The sequence below is a fragment of the Lathyrus oleraceus genome, chromosome 5, assembly GCF_024323335.1.
Source record: "Lathyrus oleraceus cultivar Zhongwan6 chromosome 5, CAAS_Psat_ZW6_1.0, whole genome shotgun sequence".
Classification (NCBI taxonomy): Eukaryota; Viridiplantae; Streptophyta; class Magnoliopsida; order Fabales; family Fabaceae; genus Lathyrus; species Lathyrus oleraceus.
In genome coordinates, this window is record NC_066583.1 from 260,346,336 (window position 1) to 260,361,094 (window position 14,759).

General features: G+C 39.2%; 1 non-coding gene across 1 annotated transcript; it reads right to left on the bottom strand.

The window, feature by feature from the left end:
* Window positions 1–779: 779 nt before the first annotated feature.
* LOC127089058 (small nucleolar RNA R71) lies at window positions 780–886 on the bottom strand. Its single transcript, XR_007790837.1, has one exon. It is a non-coding gene; the product is annotated as a small nucleolar RNA R71 (small nucleolar RNA).
* Between the last annotated feature and the right edge of the window lie 13,873 nt (window positions 887–14,759).

A 14,759-nucleotide genomic window follows, 5' to 3' on the forward strand; every position in this document is an offset into this window, starting at 1 on the left:
ACGAAGTAACCTTAGATAACGGTATATCGATTCATAAGTCCCTGTGGGATCGATATCTTTTAAAACTACGCGATAGAACTGTGCACTTGCAGTTTGTACCCCAATTCGACTCATAAAGTCGAGCGATCAAGTTTTTGGCGCCGTTGCCGGGGACTTTTATTTAGTCGATATCGTAACTCTTCTGTTACGCTGTAGAGACTAAGGCTTTTCTTTTTCTTTTCTTTCTTTCGTTGATTTGTATGCCACGCACTCGCTCACAAGGCGAGCCGTTCTACTTACGAATCAACGATATCGAACTATATCTCCGAGTCTTACGACGAATTCGGGAATATCGTGCTGCAAACAATCTACCTCCTGTAGAACTTCCTGATTTCAAAAATATTTTCCCTTCGATACCCGAGATGGCAGAACCAGCTCGTGCTCTTAGAGATTACGCCGCTCCATCGCAAGATGAACCGCATTCAAGTATTGCTCCACCCGCAATCGAAGCAAACAACTTTGAACTCAAACCTTCACTGTTGCAGGCAGTGCAACAGAACCAATTCTCTGGAAATCCTACCGAGGATCCTAATCTTCATTTATCCGTATTTGTCCAATACGCTGATATTGTTAAAGCTAATGGTGTCACTTCAGAGGCAATTCGACTTCGTCTTTTTCCTTTCTCACTAAGAGATAGCGCTAGAAGATGGCTTCAATCTCTTCCTTCCAACTCAGTCACCACATGGAACGAGTTGAAGAAAGTTTTTCTTGCTCGATATTTTCCGCCAAGCAAAACAGCTATGTTAAGAGCCCAAATAAATGGATTTAAACAGAAAGATAACGAGTCTCTTCTCGAAGCATGGGAAAGATACAAAGACATGATGAGACTTTGTCCACACCATGGTTTAGAAGACTGGTTAGTAATTCATACATTCTATAATGGTCTCCTGTACAACACGAGGTTAACAATAGATGCCGCCGCAAGTGGTGCACTAATGAACAAACCTTATGCTGACGCTTACCAACTTATCGAAAGCATGGCTCAAAACCACTATCAGTGGGGAAGCGAACGAACAATGGTGGAAAAACCTCAAACGAAAACTGGCATGTACGAGATAAGTAACCTTGATCATGTTAATGCAAAAGTGGATGCTCTGGTCCAGAAAATTGAAAGTTTAAATGTATCACCTCCAGCCACCGTAGTTGCCATAACTCAGAATTGCGAAGTCTGTGGAATCCAAGGTCACACTCCTGCAGATTGTCAACTCCTAACAGGAATCCAAGCGGAGCAAGTAAACTATGCTCAAGGAAGCCCCTACTCGCACACCTATAACTCAAATTGGAAGAATCATCCCAATTTTTCATATAAGAGTAATAATGCTCTATACGCACCTGGACAATCTCCAAATCAAGCCCCAGCTATACCTCCGGGATATCAGAAGCCGACCCCATCTACATCTAACAATAACACCCCTAGGAAATCCAACTTGGAAATCATGATGGAAAACTTTATAGCTTCTCAACAGCAAACCAATAAAGATTTCTTAAACCAGAATGTACACACTGGCGAACAAATTAAACAATTAGCAAGTAAAGTAGATGCCCTGGCTACTCATAACAAAATGCTGGAAACGCAAATATCACAAGTAGCTCAACAACAAGCGCCTACTGCTGCCCCAACTGGTACATTTCCTGGCCAACCCCAACCTAACCCAAGAAGCCACGCTCATGCAATTATACTGAGAAGTGGAACGGAAGTGGAAGGACCGTCTGACCCAAGGATAGAAAACCAAAACTCTAAAAAGTCAACTGAGGAAGAAAGTGAACCTAAGGAAAAGGAAGAGAGTAATAAGGAAACCGTAGAAAAGAAGGAACCTTATGTACCTCCACCACCTTATAAACCACCTATCCCTTACCCTCAAAGGCTTATTAAAACCAAAGATGCGGGCCAATTCAAAAAATTTGTTGACCTACTAAAACAATTAAACGTCACAATTCCATTTACAGAAGCTATTACGCAGATGCCCTCATATGCCAAGTTTTTAAAAGAAATTCTTTCTAATAAAAGGAAACTTGAAGATAGCGAAACCGTTACACTTACCGCTGAATGTAGCGCTATAATACAGAATATGCCTCCTAAACTTAAAGACCCAGGTAGTTTCTCTATACCCTGTCACATAGGAAAATTTGTCATTGACAAAGCCTTATGCGATTTAGGAGCCGGTATTAGTGTTATGCCTTTATCCATATGCAAGAGACTTGAAATGGGAGAATTAAGACCAACTAAAATGTCTGTGCAACTAGCAGATCATTCCGTCAAATACCCTGTAGGAATTCTTGAAAACGTTCCAGTGCGCATAGGTCAATTCTACATTCCAACTGATTTTATAATTATGGATATTAGAGAAGATGAAGTTACACCCATTATACTGGGAAGACCGTTCTTAGCAACTGCCGGTGCAATCATAGACGTAAAACGAGGACGACTCACTTTCGAAGTAGGAGAAGAGAAAATTGAGTTCATTCTTTCCCAATTTTTGAAAGCACCTGCAATAGAAGATACATGTTACTTCATGGATATCATCGATGAATGCATAAAAGAAACGGAGTTAGAAAAAGACAAATCATCTGACTATCTTGTAGAAGACAAACTTAACCAATGTTTAGCAATAACACCGGACCCTACGCAATGCCTTAAGAAACCAACCTTAGACCTGAAAACACTTCCCAAGAATCTGAGATATGAATTCCTAGACTTAGAGCTTGAACGACCAGTGATAGTTAATGCTGACCTGGGAAGACTCGAAACAGAAAAACTCCTGCATATCTTAAGAAAATATCCAACCGCACTAGGTTACAACATCATCGATCTTAAAGGAATAAGTCCTTCTATTTGTATGCACCGCATCATGCTAGAAGAAGACTGTAAAACTTCTAGGGAACACCAGAGGAGACTAAACCCGATCCTGAGTGAGGTAGTGAAGAAGGAAATAACCAAGTTATTAGAGGCAGGTATCATATATCCTATATCTGATAGCAAATGGGTTAGTCCTGTACACGTAGTACCAAAGAAAGGAGGTATAACAGTCATTGAAAATGAAAAAGGAGAAACTATAACCAAACGAATCGAATCGGGATGGAGAATGTGCATTGACTATAGGAAACTAAACAAAGCAACCCGAAAAGATCATTTCCCTTTACCATTCATTGACCAGATGTTAGAACGATTAGCAAAACATTCTCATTTCTTCTATCTAGACGGTTACTCAGGTTTCTTTCAAATACCAATCCATCCTGATGACCAAGAAAAGACAACGTTCACGTGCCCTTTTGGTACCTTCGCTTATAGACGAATGCCGTTTGGCTTGTGTAATGCTCCTGCAACTTTCCAAAGGTGCATGATGGCAATATTCGCCGATTTTCTAGAAAACATCATGGAAGTATTTATGGATGACTTTTCCGTATGCGGACAAAGCTTTGAAGAATGTCTTGAAAACCTAGAGAGAGTTCTAGAGCGATGTGTAAAAGTAAACCTAGTACTTAATTGGGAAAAATGCCACTTTATGGTACAAGAAGGAATTGTTTTAGGACACATCATCTCGAACAGAGGAATTGAAGTAGACAAAGCCAAAATAGAGGTAATCGAAAATCTTCAACCCCCAAAAACTGTGAGAGAAGTACGAAGCTTCTTAGGACATGCCGGTTTTTACCGACGATTCATTAAAGACTTCTCTAAAATAACTAAACCGTTGACCGGATTATTGATGAAAGATGCTGAATTCATATTCGACAATAAATGTTTAGAAGCATTTCAAACGCTTAAACAAGCACTGATCTCCGCACCCATAATGCAGACACCAGATTGGAATGAACCATTCGAAATAATGTGTGATGCTAGTGATTACGCTGTAGGTGCTGTTTTAGGATAACGAAAAGATAAAAAGCTTCATGTTATATATTACGCAAGTAGAACTCTAGATGAAGCACAAATGAATTACGCCACAACCGAGAAAGAACTTCTAGCAGTAGTGTTTGCGCTAGATAAATTTCGTTCTTACTTGGTCGGAGCCAAAATAATCATCTACACTGACCACGCTGCTATCAAATACCTCTTAACTAAAAAGGATGCTAAACCTAGACTCCTAAGGTGGATCCTGTTGCTACAAGAGTTCAATTTGGAAATCAAAGACAAGAAAGGAACTGAAAACGTAATAGCAGATCACCTCTCTAGACTTGAGAACCTTGAACCAGAAAGAACATCAATTAACGATGATTTCTCGTACGATAAGCTTATAGCTACTTTAGAAGAAAATAACGCTGATAAACAGGTAGAAACCACCTTAGCCATATCTGTTACACCGTGGTATGCTGACCTCGTCAATTATTTAGCTGCCGGAATAGTCCCACCTACCTTATCCTACCAACAGAAGAAACGATTCTTCCATGACATAAAACATCATTACTGGGATGACCCCTTACTTTTTAAAAGAGGCCCGATGGTATTTTCCGTCGGTGTATACCCGAAGAAGAGGTAGAAAATATAATCCAACACTGTCACTCCGCTCCTTATGGTGGACACGCAAGTACATCCAAGACCTGCTCTAAAATCCTACAAGCCAGTTTTTATTGGCCAAGTATATGGAAGGATGTACATGCAGCTATTAAGAAATGTGACAGATGTCAACGCACAGGAAACATATCTAGACGTGACGAGATGCCACAAAAGGGCGTTTTGGAAGTAGAGATTTTCGACGTGTGGGGAATAGACTTCATGGGACCTTTTCCATCCTCTTTCGGTAACAAATACATACTCGTGGCAGTTGACTACGTATCAAAATGGATTGAAGCTATAGCTTCTCCAACTAACGACACACGAGTAGTAACTAGACTCTTTAAGAATATAATATTTCCAAGGTTTGGTGTCCCAAGAATAGTAGTCAGTGATGGTGGATCGCATTTCATATCCAAAGTACTCGAAAAACTACTGCTTAAGTATGGCGTAAGACATAGAGTAGCGACACCTTACCACCCTCAAACCAGTGGGCAAGTGGAAGTATCTAACAGAGAAATCAAACAGATACTAGAGAAAACAGTCGCCACTTCAAGGAAAGACTGGTCATTGAAATTACCAGAAGCTTTATGGGCTTACCGAACTGCTTACAAAACTCCCATAGGGACAACCCCATTTAAGCTAATTTATGGAAAATCCTGTCACCTCCCGGTAGAATTAGAACATAAAGCCTATTGGGCTATTAAAAATCTAAATTTAAACTATAAAGCCGTCGGTGAAAAGAGAATCCTTGATATAAGCGAATTAGAGGAACTCAGAAGAGACGCTTACGAAAATGCCAGAATCTACAAAGAAAGAACAAAACAATGGCATGACAAGCGCATATCAAGGAAAATCTTCAAACAAGGCGATACAGTCCTTTTATTTAACTCCAGACTAAAGTTATTTCCGGGAAAACTACGATCTAGATGGTCAGGTCCTTTTCAAATCACCAATGTTTTTCCCAGTGGAGCAGTAGAAATTAAAGGCAAATCTATGGAACCATTTACCGTAAACGGGCAACGTCTAAAACATTATCACTATGCAGAAAACAATGAAGATTCGCAAGTCTTGCACTTAGACGAAATGCCTCCAGAAATTATAGATTATAATTGATTGTTTTTATGTCGAGCTTGCGACATTAAACAAAGCGCTTAGTGGGAGACAACCCACAAATATTTTATCATTTTCTTCTATTATCATTTTTATTTTTCTATTTCTTCCTTAATTATTCTTTTAATTTTTGTTTAGTATTCATTCTTAATTTATTTTAATTTATTAAAAACTTTTCTCTTCTTTCGGCATTTGGCCAAATCCTGACTAAAACTCTTGTTTTTCTTTTCTCTAGCTAACACTAACCTGATGGGACATATTGATCGTATGGGTATCAAATTCAGAGGAACAACTCAGAAACAAAAGTTTGAGGAACTAGCCACGAGAGAGATGCTACCTAGCTTGTATGCTGATGACTGGGCAATGACTGCCCTTGGACTAAGACATAGTGTCTTGTATTTGCTGAATCAGATAGGGTGGGAAACCGCTCCTATCCGTAGACAATTTGTCACTTACCGGAGACTGACTCTAGAATTCCTTAGTTCTCTGATCTATCTACCCAGCCATGGAAAAGGAATAAGCAGAGGTTTTATCCAGTTCAGAATGTTTAACATGGAGTACCAATTTAATATTCAAGATTTTACCAACCTTTTAGGTTTCCCTACATCCTTTGACACATTCACAGTGAGCCAAGAAGAACTTTTTGAATATAGAGAACTTGAACACTTTTGGGGTAACTTGACTGGAAATGACGATCCCGAGGAACATGAGTTTCTCTCTGGAAACATACATAACCCGGCCTTCCGTTATTTCCATAAGATCCTGACCCACACCTTATTTGGGAAGAAGCCAAACAGTACCACAGTTTCACGTGATGAACTCTTCATCATATTTTGTGCTTCCCAGAACCGTCCAGTAAACGGTGCCACTTTTATGTTAGCAAATTTGGACCATCTTATCCAAGATGAGCGAGCACCAATTCGAATAGGCGGTTTGATAACTATGATAGGTAATGCTATTGGATTACGTCAGCCTATGCTTGACTTAAGCCCTTTTTGTGGCATTACTACTATGAGTATACCCTTCCTCTTCAACACTTTGTTTATAGCAAACCTAGGGTCTGATGAGTTTGAGCTTATAATTGATAACCAAGTTCTTTGCCTATTCACCATGCCCGATCCTAGGACTAGTGTTCACAACCGCAGTAACTGGCTCTACAATCTGAACGAAACCCCCTCTCCTGCTAGATCCACTGAACCCATCCAGGACTATGAGATTTGTGATGACCTGATTCCTTATGCTGAATCAGACCCTCAGACACCCTCTGGCTATTATGATATTGATCCTCCTCCTCAACCTGTTCAGACCGAAGAATCGGCAATACCCGACCTTAGACATCACATGCACGGAACTGATTATAACACTGCCATGGAAGCTTTGATGTCAGAACAAGACGCCCTCAGAGAAGAGTTCACTAGCTTGAGGCACGAATTTTTGGGATACATGAACAGTATGACAAACCAGTTTCACGAGTTACTATACCGTGTTAACTCCTTTGCTCCTCCGGCCAGAGATCGTGCAGATGGATAGAATTTATTTTTCTTAGTTATTTAGTCTTAAGTTAGATTATTTATTTAATGTTATTTCAAATTATGTTCGTATTTGTTTCTCTTTCGCATTTTTGTTTTTCTCCATTGTTACATTATGATTATTTTATTTAAGCTATTTATTCATTTTATTATGTAATATCTATTATGCTCTCTACTGTTGCTGCCTACATGACTTATTAAAGAATAATATATTTATGCATCATTATGCAAAGTAGAATGACATGCAGGAAAATTAAATAGCAAAATAAAATAATCTGAAGCAAAACAAAATAAATAATAAAAAATAAATTACCAAGTTATTCTGAAGAACGCTAGCTGAAGCCATGCCAAAAAGACTGTGTGACGAGCGTCACACAATCTATGACGGACGGCATGCCAAGTACTTGTTACGCCCGTCACGCCCCTGTGACGAGCGTAACACCTTTCTGACTAGGTGAACGTTACAGTGCCGTTGGAGACGAACGTTACACCCTTTCACTTTTTACCTTCCCCGTTTATTCCCATTAACCCACATTTATTCACTTTTCAACCACCTCCTTTCCAACTTCCAAATTCTTTTCCTATAAATACCCACCAAACCCTCCTCCATTCACCACAAACCACTCTCTAATATCAAATACATTTCTTTTCTTTATTACTCCTTTAAATTCATTCATCAGTATGGCGGGAAATCAGAATTTCGGAAATATCATCTTCCAATCCGGAGATGAAAACTATCAAAGGGAGCAATTCGAGCGCTTTCAACAGCGAGGCGTCGTCTCTACCAGGTATCCTGATTCAACTTGTTTACAACAATTAGGATTACTTCAAGGTATCGAGTGGATGCTCCGCCTTGCCGATCTAACCTTTCTATGCACGCATAATCAACCCACCTACCCATCCCTAACCTTAGAATTCTTAAGTTCATACGCGTACAACACTCCCGCCGGTGAGGACGAATTCTTAACCGGTACCGCAACCTTCCGTATGTTCAACACCGAGTACTCCTTAACCCAATTGAGTACCATGCTACAATTCCCCACAGAAGGTCAAGTCTACCCCAGAATCCCTCCAAACCTAAACTGGAGCACAGTTGCTGCTTTCGACCTCTTTAGGAAAATATCCGGAGTAGATGCCAACAACTGGGAAGAGCTCCTTGTTTCCCATATACATAACCCAACTATCCGGTACTTTATCCGCATCCTACAAAAACCGTTTTTGGAAGACCGAACAACAGCAAGGTCAACGCAAAGGAACTCTTCTTCCTCGAATGCGTCTTCGAACCGCAGGCTAAGGTAAACGCCGCCTCCTTCCTATTTCATCATATCCGCACCTTATGTGCTAGAGGCCGTCAACCTTTTGTAATTGGTGGATTAATAACCACCATAGCACTTGGCTTAGACCTAGGGGACCGACTCCAAACTTTAGAATCTTTACCTCCCCTATTTATGGATATAGGCTACTGTCGGTCCAGCCGCCTAATAAAGAACCGAGTAGGTGGAAAATATTACCTTATGGTGAATAACCAGGCCGTCCCAAGCGTTGTTCTCCCCAACATTTCCCTAACAGATGTCACCAATCCCAACAACCACCTCTATGATCTGAATGCTCCCGAAGCTACCGAGCCTTCACATACAAACCCGTCTGCAGACGAGTTCGAAGAAATGGAGCAAGGTGATAACGCTCCTGAACAACAATCAGTCCCGCTCAACCCTTCCGATACTGCAGCTGGCCCATCCTCCCGACGTCGTCGACGAAGAAGGCCTGCAACCAACGACGACATCATGGATGCTATTGATGGTATGCAAGCACAGAATCTCGAAATGATGCAAATGATGCGCCAAATGCAACAACAGCAGGAAGAGAGGAATACCATAACCGATCAGCGGTTCACTGAGTTGTTTAGCAGGTTCGACAACTTAGACTTACGTCAGCGATCACCAGGCCCAAGAACAAGAGGCGGAAGGCAACCTTAACTTTTCTTTTTCCTTTCTTTTTTTTATTTCATTTCTTTTCCTTCAAACATTGAGGACAATGCTTTATTCAAGTATGGGGGGGAAAACCATGTTCTTTCTATCCTCCATTTTCCTTTTCAAGTATGTATCTTTCTTTTCAAACTCCCCCATACTTAGATCTTTGCTTGTCCTCAAGCAAAATACAGTATAGAACTTGTTTTAAAAATTTTAGCCAGATGTTGAGTCCTATTTGCAAATAGGATTCAGCGTGCAAATAGGATTCAACGTGAAAACCATGTTTTTTTATTTATTTCATTTTATCAGATATTACGCGGTATTTCCTTTCTATTTATCTCAGGTAGTCTATTTGAAGCAAAAGTAAAAAAAGGAAGAAAAGGAGGTGCAAAAAGAAGTTTTTGGAAACAAATAGCAAAAGCCAAACCCAGCCCAAAGAAAGCACAGGCGTTGTGCCTGTGACGAGCGTCACAGAGGCTGTGACGAGCGTCATGCTGTATACACTTGTGTGACGAGCGTCACACATGGTGTGACGGACGTCACACCATTCCCCTACATTTTTGCCTTCAGAGACGTTGAGTCCTATTTGCACGCTGAATCCTATTTCCACGCCTATCCCTTCGTTACGTGAAGACCCCTTGACGCGGACTACTTCTGAAGACCGTTACGGAAAGTACCAATATAAATACCAACTTTGCAAACCCTTCCACGGTTCGACGCTCCCAGACTTTCTCCAGTTTTCGCTCTTTTTCGCATTTTTCTTTTTCCAGCAGCTTAAGCATATTCCTTATAGTACTTCTTTTATAATTTTTATATTGTTTCTTTTGCAATTCTATTTTCTTTTCTAGTACTTAATTAATTTTTCGCACAATAGTTTCTACACCGGAAACTATTGTGTACCTTTTACCGGATCTAACCTTACGTTAGAATCTAGCTTTTTTATTCCTTCGCTTTATTTTTCTGCCTGATTGAAGAACTCAAGAACAAATCCAACCGGTCTGTGGTGGAGTGTTCAAGACTGCTATTTAATTATTCAATTTCTTTATTTATTTGTTGAATTTATATATGCTTGTTTTTATTATTAATTTATACTGCTTGCCTGCGATGAATCTGTTTATGCATGCTGATTATTTGGATCTGTTGAGTATGTCTGGCTAATTTATTTAGGTATCGGTATGTAAAGTAAGCGGAATGAAGAAATCAAAACTAAGTTGGTTTAATTAAGTTTAAAATTAAAATCACTCTTTTTACGGTCTCAATTTACAGGTTTAATAACAAAGTTTTTGTACGAAAGTAAAAGACATAAAGAAGTTAAAATCAATAGAGCGAGAGTTTGAGGTTTTGACTGGACAGTGTAAATTGGACATTAATTCTAGATCAGGGCGAGAGCAATTTCTAGAGTTAATTAAATTCTAACCTTTTTCAAAAAGTATTTTTAAAGATTGAATGTGAGGACGAGAGTTAAGCATTTGAATTTAATTATATAACCTAAGTCAACAGAGCGAGAGTTTGAGATAAGGGTGTTTAAACGATTAGTGTTTTCTTAAAAAGAGTTTCTACGGATTCTATTGTTTTCAAAAAGTGGTTTTTGACTTAACTATAAGTGACAGCTACGTTAATATAAAATCATAGTTTATTCAACAGAGCGAGAGTTTGAGATAAAACTTTTAATCAATAGCGTCAACTGAAAAGATTTATTTTAAAACCAAGAAACCAATAAAGAATTGATTCCCTAATTACGACGAATTACATACCGATATCCGCTTATTAGATATTAATTTTAGATCTTATTTTAGTTTTAGCTTTTTTCCCCCAAAAATCAAAGTATTACCTGCCTTAGCTTTACGAAGTAACCTTAGATAACGGTATATCGATTCATAAGTCCCTGTGGGATCGATATCTTTTAAAACTACGCGATAGAACTGTGCACTTGCAGTTTGTACCCCAATTCGACTCATAAAGTCGAGCGATCAGCTTTAACAGTTGGATATTACAGTTATCCCATCGCACCTTACTAATATAGAACATGCACCTCGCGTAGGCGAAACCTACATTATTCGATACTAGTCTTGATGAGTGTTAAAACTTGGAAAGCTTAAAACTTAATATTTATTTTGAGGGAATTGCAATTTTTCTGATCTCACCGGCTTGTTTATCATATAAACCGTCTCTCACATGCATCAACATACATTCACATGCATCAACATACATACATACATAATGAAACAGTTATGGCCCCTAGCGCAATTGTTCTCCCAAGCCAATGAGAGAACCTAAGCTAACCTACAACGATCTAAGCTTCTCCAAGCAAGATCTTCAAGGTTGTCCTTCTTTGGCACTGACTTCTTTGCTTTCTTCATATCATTACATTACAAAAGAAACTCGTTTTACATACGAGGGAGTAAGATGAGAAAAGAAGTTACATTTGGGAGATTAAGAGAGAGGCACGACACGCAGGTCGTATTTTAAAAACCCAAAACAAAACAAAGGAAAACTAAGGCCATAACCGATCACCACAAGACAATAATAAACACTTTATTATTATTATTATTATTATTATTATTATTATTATTAATTCCTTTAATTAATAAAATCAAATTAAATTTCGACGACCAATCACACTACGCAGAGTTAGCCGGGGGTCCGCTGCCCAGACAGCGGGAACGGGTGTTCCGCTTCCCGGTCAGCGAACGGTGGTTCCGTTGACCGTTCAGCGGACAGGGGTCAAGGGGGCAGCGCCCCTGCTCGAAAATTTTAATGAACAATTCATTTAAAATTGACGTCGTTTTTCGTATCAACACTTGATACTTCAAAGCACTTTTTCTACCCGAACGGGCGAATTTTTCCTTGCGTTAACCGGTTAACCATATGCGTTAACCGGTTAACACTGTTTGAAAACTTTTAGAAAATTCTTTTCTGCCTTGCGTTAACGGGTTAACCATATGCGTTAACCGGTTAACACTGTTGAAAAATTTCTTGGAAAACTGTTTTCCGCCTTGCGTTAACCGGTTAACCAAATGCGTTAACCGGTTAACACTGTTTGAAAAACTCAGAAAATTGAATTTCGTCTTGCGTTAACCGGTTAACCAAAAGCGTTAACCGGTTAACACTGTTTGAAAACCTTAAAATTTTATTTTCGTATTGCGTTAACCGGTTAACCATACGCGTTAACCGGTTAACACTGCTCGGAAAAGTGTTTAGAACACACAACTCTTGTGCAGTCAAACCCCAATCGCATAACTCTCTGACAACACAACCCTTGTGTCGTCACTAACCCTGATGCACCAATTTCAGACCGTCAAACACATCTCGATTGTTAATTCAATATGATTAATCAACACGTCATTGCTTCACCATACTAATGTTGGATCAAGAAGCAAACGACCATTGATCGCTCAAAGGAAAACAATCATCGAGGGTTTGAATGAACGAAACGAGAACACTATATCATATATAATGTATTTTGCATCAGGATTACATATATCACATATATGTAACTTGATCGATCTTAATTTAACCTTTGATTCATTCTGTTTTAATCATATTATTACAGAACAAAAACAGTTATCAGATTCATGGTTTCGTAAGTGGCTCTGATACCACTGAAGGAGAATAGCCATCCAAGGTGCAGCGGAATTTAAAAATTTCTCCATTTAGTGATCCTTACGAATGGGCATGATCAGTGATAGAATCGTTACCTCTTGTGGCGATTCAAACCTTTGGTGCAGATCTCTGATAATGATCAAAACCTTTGATACAGATCCACAGGGCGATCACGAACGTTGAACGATGACAACGTCTCTACTCAGTCCACACGAACGGATTCCTTCAATCGCAGTGCTAGCTGTTATGAATGAAGGCTTTGATTGAGAGAGAGATACGAAATTCCAACTCTTCAATTGTGTTTTCTGTCTCAGTGAGTTACTGTGGAGTGACAATGCTTCTACCCAAGGGGTTCTATTTATAGAACCACTTGTGTGAGCTTCAAGCCAAAAAGCCCACTTAAGTGCATTTTGGCCCATATCTCATAATATGCCAAAATCACTTAAGTATTTGGTACCTTACTATATTTCGTATTCCACTTAAGTGCACCGTACCTTACGATGTTCCTTAATTATTCTATCTCTCATCAATCCGTCCTTTGTGTGTGACCCTATAGGTTTTCGCGACATTGGCAATTATATTAAATCACGCATTTAACATAATAAACAGTGAGCGGTATCTAGCAACACATCACTGCTACCCAAGTCACGAAAATGTCATGTGATCTGACAAAACCTCCTGTGATAATAATTATGTGTATAATTACCCCTTTGCCCTTATGTCTATATTGAACACAAGGTATAGACCGTGTCACCCTTGTCCAGTTCAATATTGGACCCATAGATATTTATCCTGTTACGCAGGATGGGCAAATTCCATCTAGGACACTCATGTCCCTCAACATGCTTTGTGGAGTACCCATCAACTGTCTTTATGGTTATCCAGTTACGGACAACGTTGGATCAGCAACAAAGCACTCGACTCTACATCTAGGATCCATAGTGGTTTCAGGTCGAAGAGTGGTATACACTATTATCACCATGAGAATAACTTATGACACTTTGCATAACTTTCTATATAGTATTCTCATAGCGGGTCAATCTGGTATAAATATTACTCCTAATATTCATACCTATGTTTAAGACTTGATAACTCTTTATCCATGATCCATGAGATGTGATCATCAGTCTACAAACATAATAGTCTTAATGCTTTAATGTTATCCCACTTCACACTAAAGCTCGACTACGAATACTTTAAGAATAGTGTCCTTATGTTTAATGTGTTCTCATGATTAAGTCACACTTAATACATTAAACGGACTATCTATTCCAGGGACTTTATTAATCAACCATAATAAAGAAAATGCCTTTTATTATTAATAAATAATTCGATACAAGTACAAAAAGTATTGGCCTCTAGGGCTTACACCAACAATAAAGATGGTGGATCTATGTGATCAAGATGGTGGATATGTATTTCTTGGAAACAATAAAGCTTGCAAGACTGTAGGTGTTGGATATGTGAGATTCAAGCTCCATGATGAGTCAATAAGATTGTTGATTGAAGTCAGGTATGTACCTGATTTGAAGAGAAATTTGATTTCTCTTGGTGAATTCGACAAGAAAGGATATGTTTTCCAAGGAGAGAAAAGTATCCTAAAAGTCATGAAGGGGTCTAAGGAAGTCTTAAGAGGCGTGAAGAAATAAGGCTTGTATACCCTTGAGGCTGAAGCTGTCAGTGGTTCTGCAGTTGTTGTATCCACAAAACCTTTGTCGAAGACGGAAGTTTGGCACATGAGATTAGGCCATATCAGTGAAAGGGGTCTGGTCGAATTGGGGAAAAAATATACTCGGTGGAGACAAAGTCGAAAAGATGAAGTTTTGTGAACCCTGTGTACTTGGAAAATCTTGCAGAGTGAAGTTCAATAAAGGAAAACAAAGAACGCATGGATCTCTTGATTACATCCATGTCGATCTTTGGGGGCCTGCGGGGTGTCCATCACATTCAGGAGCAAGGTATTTTCTATCCATAGTTGATGATTATTCCAGAAAGTTATGGGTATTCATCCAGAAG